The sequence below is a fragment of the Phocoena sinus genome, chromosome 11 (genome assembly GCF_008692025.1).
Source record: "Phocoena sinus isolate mPhoSin1 chromosome 11, mPhoSin1.pri, whole genome shotgun sequence".
NCBI classification, from domain to species: Eukaryota; Metazoa; Chordata; class Mammalia; order Artiodactyla; family Phocoenidae; genus Phocoena; species Phocoena sinus.
The window spans coordinates 81995814-82006418 of NC_045773.1; the positions used below are offsets into that span (position 1 = coordinate 81995814).

General features: G+C 42.4%; 1 pseudogene; it reads left to right on the forward strand.

Moving 5' to 3' along the window:
- The window catches only part of LOC116762187, a 382117-nt pseudogene extending 373024 nt beyond the window's left edge, over positions 1 to 9093 (forward strand).
- Positions 9094 to 10605: the final 1512 nt, after the last annotated feature.

Consider the following 10605-nt stretch of genomic DNA (forward strand, 5'->3'; position numbering starts at 1 on the left):
TTTTATTCTCAAGCTTTAAGAGATAGTTCTAAAGAATTTTCCAGAGTGGTTGTACCCATTAAACTATCATATTAATGTATGAGAGTTCCATTTGCTCCAATTCCTTGCTGATTTACCCTTAACTTATAAGATGTGTATTTACTTTTAGAATTTTTTTAAATGAGGTCTGTTCAGTATTTCTGTTCTCCTGACAACAAGGGCCTTAATACACTCTTTCTACTGAACTGACCATCTACCACATCTTGTTATTATAAAGAATTTTAGTTTTATATTCTTCCCCTTTTGTGTAGTAAAACATTCTTATGTAAAAAAATGTAATACGGGTTATCCATTGAAACATTCCACATCATGCCTGCTCCCTCTGGGATGTTTCCCATCCCCAGAGACAGGTAATGTTGCTTGGGTATGCTATATATATATATTTTTTTTCCCTTTTTTAAATACAACTGCTAATATTTTTCACAGTGGTTCTTCACCATGCTTTTTTCACTAAATGTATCTTGCCAGTGCTTTCATATCTGTACATAAAGAGCTGCCTCATTTTTAAAAACTGCATAGTAGTAGTCCAATATATGGATTACTCTAATTTATTTAACCAGTCCCATATTGGTGGACATTAGGTTGTTTCCAACCTTTTGCCTCACAAACAGTGCTACAGTAAATAACCTTTTATGTACATCATTTTACATGTGAATGAATATATTACTTTACAGGAGGTTTTTTTTCCCATAATCATTTAAATTTATTGCCATATTTTGTCAGTTTTTGGACTTATGTTGTTTCCTCTGTTTCATACCTTCTCTCTGAGTTCACTTTTGTTTGCTGAACTACATCCTTCAGTTACTCTCTTAGGAAGGGTTCGTGGGTTGTAAATGGCTTCAGTTTGCTCTATTTATATTTGGCTGGGAGTAAATTCTGTGTTCACAGTCATCTCCCCACTCTGATTGCCTTCTGGACTCCATTAATGAGCACTTTGCTGTGTTTCCTTTGTAGGTAATCTGTCTCTTTTCCTCTGGCAGGTTTTAAGATTGTCTCTTTATCCTCAATAGGCTGCAGTTTCACTATATTATGTCTAGGTGTGCACTCTTGATCTGAGAAGTCAGGCCTTCATTTCTGGAAAATTCTTAATTTTTTTTCTCAACTATTATTTCTCAGTCATTCACTACATTCTCATCTTCTGAAGCTCCTGTATATTAATGTTGTATTTTCTTAACATTTTATATATATAGTATGTATATATATTTATTATATATGTGTATATATATGAAAGAGCAGTTAAGATATATATATATGAAATATTCTCTCTTTCTTCTTAACTGCTCTTCCATATTTTTCATCTCTGCTGCATTCAGAGTAAAGCCTTCAGTATTGTCTTAAAAATCACTGTTGTTCTTCAGCTGTGTCCGTTCTGTTGTTTATCCTCTAATGCATTTTAAATGTCAAAGTTTTTTCTTAAATCCTAAGATTTCTCATTAGTCCTTTTTTATATCTACCCAGTGTTGCATTTTTTGCCTGTTTTGGTTTCATTATCTCATGTATTTCTCAAAATCACTTATTTAAAAAACTCCTCGGACTATAAAATGAACTTTATAGTCCAAGTGAATTTCTATTCTGATTTGTTGATTATTTTTCTTAGGGTTAGAGTTATTCATGCATTTTGGAATTTAGTTTGTAGGTTTATTTTGTGTGGGCAGCTTTCTGTTTTAGATTTCTCTCTCTTCTTCATTCAGCATTATATTTATTATATTTAAGACCCTTTCTGGGACTTACACCCAGTGTTTGAGTGTTGCTGCCCCAAGAAGTTCTTAGGGCGGGCAGACCTAGTATGGGGCCAGCAGCTTCAGGGCTTAGTTACTGCAGATGAGACTGGTCCTGTCCCTTGGCCCCTGGGTCCATAGTTTCTGATAAAGCCGTAGCCTGAGTCAGTAGCCTACAGTCTTTTTTTTTTTCCTATCCCCTTTCATGAGTGTGGAAGTCCACTGAAGCCTCTAGCATCAGAAAATATTTCTTCCAAGATTTTCAACTGTCTACTGAATTTGGCCTGTGAATTCAATGGTTTATTTTGTTGGGTCTATTTCCTCTATAAAAAGAGGATATTCAACTTATTAGTACTGCTTTGCTAATAATACCTGGTAGTTTTTTTTTTTTTTTTTTTTTGCAGTACACAGGCCTCTCACTGTTGTGGCCTCTCCCGTTGCGGAGCACAGGCTCCGGACGCGCAGGCTCAGCAGCCGTGGCTCACGGGCCCAGCCGCTTCGCGGCATGTGGGATCTTCCCGGACCGGGGCACGAACCCGTGTCCCCTGCATCGGCAGGCGGACTCTCAACCACTGCGCCACCAGGGAAGCCCATCCTGGTAGTTTTTTAATGTTTAGCAATTGCTATGGGCCAGGTACCATGCTAAGCTTTTTATATGCATTACCTTATATAATTATCACAGTTCTGTGATAGGGGTGCTTTGGTCAGTCCCATTTTAGAGAGGCCACATGATTTGAACATTAGTCTCTACCTTGCAGTGCTTCTCTAAAGATGATTTAAAAAAACTCAGTCCATTCAGTTTATCAGAGGTGTATCAAGTACAAGAGGCGTCTGGGATCTGTAGCAGGTTGGGACATGGGTGGGAGAGGAGACAGGAGACAAGGGAGGACTAGCTGGTAACATAGGGTAACACATACAGATCCTGGGAGCAGTGATGGCATAGGGGAGAATAGGAAGAGTGCATTTTCTCTGCCTTCTCCCTTCCCTGCCCTTGCCATGGCTTGATGAAAGGAGAAGGGATGTAGATAGGGAGAATTCACTTATTTATCCAGAAAACAGGGATAAAGACAGAGTTCATGGTGGCACAAGATCAGGAGGTAAATCCTAAGTCCACCAACTGTGGGGAGAGCAGCACAGCGAATGCAGAGGCTGCCCCACCTGGGGCTTTGGGTCTGTGAGGGGTTGCCTGTGGTACTCAAGAGAAAAACCTGATCACCATGGTTTCTCAGTAGCGTTCAGGTTCAGAGCCTATAGTCACAGAACAATTTTTGCCACATTTTTAATAATAGTGGAATCCAATGTAAATTCATAAGAACTCTCAGGCTTACAAGTCTTCCTGGACTGAAGACTCAACAAACCTGATACCCAGATGCTGCAGTAAGGAGTAAAAAATTAGAGTTGACGCTGGACGTGGACAAAGAATAAGACCCACAATCTTTGTAACGCTCTCTATTCTTAACACTACAACATAAGTTGATGTGAATATTGTACTAAAGTCTGTCTCTCCCACTGCAAATCCCATAAAGGCAAGGACCAGGTCTGTTCCCTTTCACTGCTTTGACCTAAGTGCCCACACTATGCCAGGCATTTAGTAGGCACATGACATTTGAATGAATGGGATAAATACATTTTCCCCCAATAAAGTATAACTGAGAAACTTTTCTCAGTTCTCTCAGACCTTAATGATTCTATTAAAACAGGACTAAAGGGCTTCCCTGGTGGCGTGGTGGTTGAGAGTCTGCCTGCCGATGCAGGGGACGTGGGTTCGTGCCCCGGTCCAGGAAGATCCCATATGCCCCGGAGCGGCTGGGCTCGTAAGCCATGGCCGCTGAGCCTGCGCCTGTGCTCCGCAACGGGAGAGGCCACAACGGTGAGAGGCCCGTGTACTGCAAAAAAAAAAGAACTAAAGCCATATATAAAACTTAAATTCCACCGCTAAAGTAAACATTGTATCCGTGTAACCACCATTAAACCTGCCAACTTAAACTGCCACAACCCTACAGCATATTCTTACCATTTTCCTCCTGAATCTTACTCAATATTCCTTTAAAATACAGCTCTAACTCTATGACAGTGAAATAAAAACCTTGATGACCCTCGGTTTTCCATATCGTAAAGTCTAAACATCTTAGCCTAGAGTTCAGGGTTGTTCTCTATTCCGATGAAATGCATCTTTCCAACCTTATCTCTTGTCATGCATTTTCTCCCCACACGCTATACTCTGTAGTTCAGCCACCAGGACCCCCTGCCTGTCCTTAGAGTCACTGTGCCGTGTAACCTTAAATACCTTTGATTCTGTTGTCTGCTTGGCCTGTCATGTTGAATCTCCTCCCATCACCCTTTCTCTGCCTGACAACTTTCTGTTCGTTATTTTAGGCCTAATTCAAATGTACTTGCCCCTAAGCCACATTCTTTCACTGCTCCATACCCTGTCAGAATTATGTTTTTCCTGCTCATCACTCCCTAGATATTCAGTTGAAGCCTCTATATAGCACTCATCATTTGATATTATGGCTAGTTTTATATGTCCTGTTCTTCCCCTAAAGCTACCATATATTGACTATGAGACTTTTAAATCACTACAATTTATTTATTTGTTTATTTTCTTAGAATAAGTACTTTATTTGAAATGGCTCAACAATCAGAAAAAATACAGACAGTATTATTTTCCTTCCTGTCTTATTCTGAGTTACCTAGTTCCCTCCCCAGAGGCCACCCCTCTGTATTAGTTTTTCATTGCTATAATAATGTGGTGTAACAATTACAAATCTTTGGCAGCATATAGCAATAAACGTTTATTTAGCACATGAGTCTGGGGTTCAGCTGATAGGGGTAGGGCTTACTTGTATATCTGCAGTCAGCTGTGAATCCTCCAGGCAGCTCTGCAAATCTCAGCTAGGCTCACTTACATGTCTGGGGATTAGCTGGCTGTTAGCTGACCTAGGATGGTCTCATCTGCCCCTCTGGGGTGATTTGGCTCTGTCCTGCATGTTTCTTATCATCTGAAAGCCAGCATATCCTCCTAGTAATTGTAGCAGGCAAGGGCAAGCAAGCCCAATCACACAAGTACTTTTCAAGTCTAGCTTGTATCACACTTGCTAGTAACACACTGGCCAAGTCAAGTCACATGGCTGAGCCCAGAATCACAGTGGGAGGGCACAACAAAGTACATGTCTACAGGGAAGGGTGAAGAATTGGGGTCAGTAATGTATTCTGCCATATGCCTTTTCTTCCAGTTTCTAAACGTACAGAAGTAAAATACTATATATACCTTTTATTAACATAAATGATAGCATAATATTTATTGTTCTTATACTTTGTTTTTTTTCCCCATTACTTTTTAATTTCCATTAAGACATATTTTTCTCATCAGGTACATCCTCCTAAAGAAGGTTAAATCAGGGGATCTTAAATCAGTTACCCCTCTGCCTCAGGCTGGAGTGAGCCCTTCTAAGTTAATCCCAGCATGGCTTCAACAGGGGAACAGGATGGACTTAAGATTGTGAAGGTGGAGGAAGACCCTATCTGGGACCAAGGAACCTACCTTAAGGAGAAGAGCTTTTCTGGCCAGGAGGCCTCCCGCCAACTTTTTAGGCACTTTTGTTACCAAGAGACTCCTGGTCCCCGAGAAGCACTGAGCCGGCTCCGGGAACTCTGTCATCAGTGGCTGAGGCCAGACACACATACCAAGGAGCAAATCCTGGAGCTCCTGGTGCTGGAGCAGTTCCTGACCATCCTGCCCGAGGAGCTCCAGGCCTGGGTGCAGAAGCACCATCCCGAGAGTGGGGAGGAGGCGGTGGCTGCAGTTGAAGATCTGGAACGAGAGCTAAGTGAGCCAGAGAACCAGGTGAGAGGAGGAAGATAGGCTCCTGGACACAGAATATTAAACGAAGGGTGAAGTTTGGTGACCCAGGTTGGTTGGCCATAGCCTCATGTATTAGTTCTCTGTTGCTGGGTAACAAATTACCCGCCTCCCTAAGCTTTAATGGCTTGAAAAAACAAATATTATCTCCCAGTTTCTGAGTCAGGGTTTTGGGAGCCACTTAGGAGGATCTCTCATGAGGTTGCTGTGAAGATGTCAACCAAGACTATAGTCCTCTGAAGACCTGACTACGGCTGGTGGACCCACTTCCAAGATGGCTCACTCCCATGGTTGTTGGTAGGGGGCCTCGGTTCTTCACTGGCTGTTGGTGGGAGGTCTTTACCATATGGGTTTCTCCTTAGGGCTGATTGAGTGTCCTCACAACATGTCAGTTGGCTTCCCCAAGAGACAGACAGAGAAATAGAGAAAGAGAGAATAGGATGAAACCACATCCTTTTTACTACTTAGTCTCAGAAGTTATATACCGTCACTTCTGCCATACATTCTATTCAGTAGAAATGAGTCATTTTAAGTACAGCTCTCACTCAAGGAGAGAGGAATTAATGGAAGGAGCATCAAAGAACTTATAAACATATTTTAAACCACCATATCACGTTGGGCCACTCTTGTTCTCCCCCTTCTGCTTTTGGGTGTGGATTTAAACTCTGGGTCTTCCACTGTGCCATTGCTCTACAAAATGTCTCATATGGTTCCATATGATCTCTTTCATTGAGTATTAGCCTGGATTCCTGTAATCCTCCTCTTATGAACCCAAATATACCTACCTGCCTTCAGGCCACAGACTGTGAACATGGACATTCTGAAGTGCTCTCAGGGGATGCAGTGCATTTGAAGGCCAAGCAGGAATCAACAGCTCTCCAGGTTCAGTCCATGGTGACACAGCTCAAATGTGAATCTTTTGGGCCCCACAAATTTGGAGAACAAGGTAAGGACTTTCACAGGTCCATTCAGGGGATCTCTGGTGGTTCAGTATAGGGTAGTAAAGGCTGTGGACTCTGGCACCAAATTGCCTGGGTTGGAATTTAAGCACTGCCACTTAGAAGCTGTGTGACATTGGGCAGGTCAAGTAACCTTCCTGTGCCTTCAGTTTATGCATTTGTAAAAACGGAGATAATTATAATATGGAGTCAAAGAGTCATTTGAAGATTTAATAAATTAATATACATAAAACACTTAGAACAGTTCCTGCTTCCTAGTAAGCATTCCACAGTGCCTGCTTGAGTACATCCTGTCTGGAAGCCTCGCTTTCTCTGGGTGACCCCCTCCAGCCATTTCAGCAGGTGCTGATGACCCCTTACTCTGTTGGTCTCAATATCTCCATTTAGGTCTTCTTTGGATTCCTAGAATATGTGTGCTTGATATGGATCTTCCTGTTCCCCATCCTGTGGTTATACTCTTTCATAAAGGAAAGAGATGACATTGTTTGATCTATTTATTATTCTAGATGGTGAAACTGTACTTGAAAACCAGGACTTGGCATCGAAACAAGAAGTCTTAAAAGAAACGGGACATTTTGAGAATAGCAGACTCCAAAGAGATGTTCCTTTAGATTCTAAGTACAGAGAAACTTGTAAACGTGTGAGCAAGGTAGAAAAGCAGAGGGGACATCCCACTGGAGAGAGACGTCACAGGTGCAATGAATGTGGGAAAAGTTTTACTCAGAGTTCAGTTCTCATTCAGCACCAGAGAATCCACACTGGGGAGAAGCCATATGAATGTGAAGAATGTGGAAAGACCTTCAGCCAGAGGTCAGGCCTGGTTGAACATCAGCGAAGCCACTCTGGAGAGAAGCCCTATCAATGTAAGGATTGTGGGAAAGCCTTCAGTGCCAGCAATGGCCTCATTAGACACAGAAGGATCCACACAGGGGAAAAACCATATGAATGTGAAGAGTGTGGGAGAGCCTTCCGCCTGAGCTCATACCTTGTTCAGCATCAGAGGATACACACTGGAGAGAAGCGCTATCGCTGTAACGAGTGTGGTAAAGCCTTCAGCCAGAATGCGGGGCTTTTCCAGCACCTCCGAATCCACACTGGTGAGAAACCCTATCAATGCAGTCAGTGCAGTAGAAGCTTTAGTAGGCGAACACTCCTTATAAAGCATCAGAGAAGCCACACTGGAGAGAGACCGTATGAGTGTGATGAGTGTGGGAAAGCCTTCAGTCATCATTGCAACCTCATTAGGCATTTTAGAATCCATACTGTTGCCAAACTGGACTAATCCCATGGACCACCAGGGCCCCTAAATGAGGTGATCTTGGAAAGTAAGATTTTCAAGTGGCTAATTTTGCTCTTATGAAATTTATTTTGCTTTGGAGTGTGTGGCTTTTCTGCAGACCAAGTGCTGCTGTCTCCTGGGTGGATGACTGTTGGCAGTTGCTTGGCAACCTCCTTCTTCCCTATCCGTTGGTTCATTTCTAACAATTTCTCTTAAAGGGACCAAATCTTACCTGGAGATAAATTGGTATGGAGGGCCGTTATTGAGTAATATTTAATATTGAATAACTCTAAATGACTAGCAATTGTGTATACTTTTTTTTAAGATTGGGTACATTCAAAAGATATTCAGAGATGAGCCCTTTTTTTTTGTAAAAGTGACATTTTAAACACAATTAAGATTTGGGGGAATAAGAATCATTCCCATTCCCATAGGAAATCATTGCCACAGTCTCCCCAGGAATTTAATGGATGATTTCTTGGTTGCTTTCATCGGAATGGGTGGCAAACTCATTTATTAAGCAGCATTACCCATGGTGTGAAACCTATAGATTTGATGGTTTAGAAATCCATATCCCATTTTGATATCTAACTCCAAATTCCCAGTGCAGGTCATTACCATATTAAGGTTTCCATTTTTGTTATAAATAACGAATAAGATGATACTTTAAAACCTTTGCAGTGTGCCGGTTTTATTCATAGCCTTTTCTGCCACTGCCTTTTGAAGGCTAGTCAGCAACTTGGAGGGCCATTGCGAGCAGCATCATTGAGACTCTATCAAGAAAAGGAGCCTCTGACCTCGGGCAGCTTGCTGCTTAACTGGGGAGTCCAGCTTTCTCAGGCCATTTACTGTCAGGGTTAAACACACAAATCTGGCACCACACTGTGTAGGTTCATTACCTGCCTTTCCATCTGTGAGCTGTGTGACTTCAGGCAGTTTAATTAAATGCCCCTATGCTACAGTCTCCCTGTCTGTAAGATAGGGGATAAGAGTACCTTTCTCATAGGGAACATAAGAATAAATTAATACAAACTTGTAAAGCACTGAAAACATAACTCTCAATAAACGTGCACTATGATTTACATAAAGAAATAATACCATCTAATGAATGTAGGTGGAATTGTAAGTATCATGCTTGAACGAAATAGAATGTTAAACGCCTCTGCTGACAGTCTCATTATACTTTTCTCCACAGTCAAAATCTGAATCAGAATTTCAAAAGAAAGGAAATAAAAGTTCAACCTAAAAGTATACTGTACTAAATATGTCTTCAAAGTCTATTTTTAAAAAGTTAAGGAAGCCTATATATGTGTGTGTATATGTATATGCATATGTATATATATTTGGTTTTCCTTATAGCTTAGGGACCATAACAACAACCAAAAAACTCTAAAATTCCTTGACCCTTTCATTTGTAAATAGAACAGTGGCTAAATGCAGACTACATAGAATAGTGCTTATTGAATTTGTTTTTTTTGGCTGCACTGCGTGACATGTGGGATCTTAGTTCCCCAGCCAGGAATCAAACCCATGCACCCTGCAGTGGAAGTATGGAGGCTTAACCACTGGACCACCAGGGAAGTCCCTAGAATAGTGCTTACTGAATTTTAGAGTATCTACAAATCACCCGAGATCTTGTTAAAATACAGATTCTAATTCAGAAGGTAGCCCAGGAATCTGCATTTTCAGTACGCTCCCAGTGATGCTGATGCTGTTGGTTCATGGAACACACTTTGAGTATCAAGGCCCCAGACAGTCCTGATGGTCCTTGTAATCAGTTAGAGGTGCCAGCAAATCCATTTCCTTCCCATCCTTCTTCCACCTGCAACCTCTGCCTCAGCATGTTTGCCCCTATACCTGTGCTCCCCACTGCCTACCCCACCCCCAGAGGAGTGAGATGCCCCAGAAGTGCAATGGGCAGGTGGGCTGAGGTGGGTTTGGGAAACCAGGCAGTGTTCTCTGCTCTAGCATAGGCAGATTCAGCCAAATCTTTACTTGGGAAGTCTAAGCAGTTCCTGTAAACGTTTGCTTTAGGAAAAAGCCGCTGCTACAGAGCTTCCGCTCTGCCTCCTCCCTCCCCTTCGTGTGAGCTCCCAGGGTGAGGGGAAAGCAGCTGTTGCATGTTTAGAGCACAGTGCAGACCTGTAGTGCTCCCTGAGCATCTCAGGACACAGGGACAAAGTCTCAGCCGCCGTGTCCTTATCTAGGCTGCTACTACAGACCACACTCACCTTCAACACTGAATTTCAGTTTGGTCTCTCTGAGACTCCAACCCCAGTGCTCAGACAGCCCCTTCCTCTCTCACCTACCCAGAAAGGCAAAGAAAAGCTGACAGAGGAGAAAGCAGCCACAAAAGAGGCCCAAGGAGTGAAGGAGAAAAGCAAAGGGGAGGAGAGGCCTCGAGACGGGAAGGGAGAGACGGGGGAGAAGAGAGGGCCTGATAGGGTAAGCCTGCAGCAAAGAGAAAGTTGAAGGGAGAATTTGGGAATGTTGCAGGTTTTTTTCAGTTTCTCTTTCATCAATCTAGTCCAAAGTGTTATAGGCGCTGATACCACTCCCCTCCATTCAGCCTCATTGACAGTGTCATGAAGGATTTTCAGTGCCTGTGATCAGCGGAGCACCTAGAGAAGAAGGGAAGTTCAGGCAGTGAACAGGGCACTCAGCCACTCAGCAGGGATTTGGGACACAGCAGAGAACCCTGCCTGAGAAAAACAATGAGTATAATACATAAACGATATAGTGTAATAT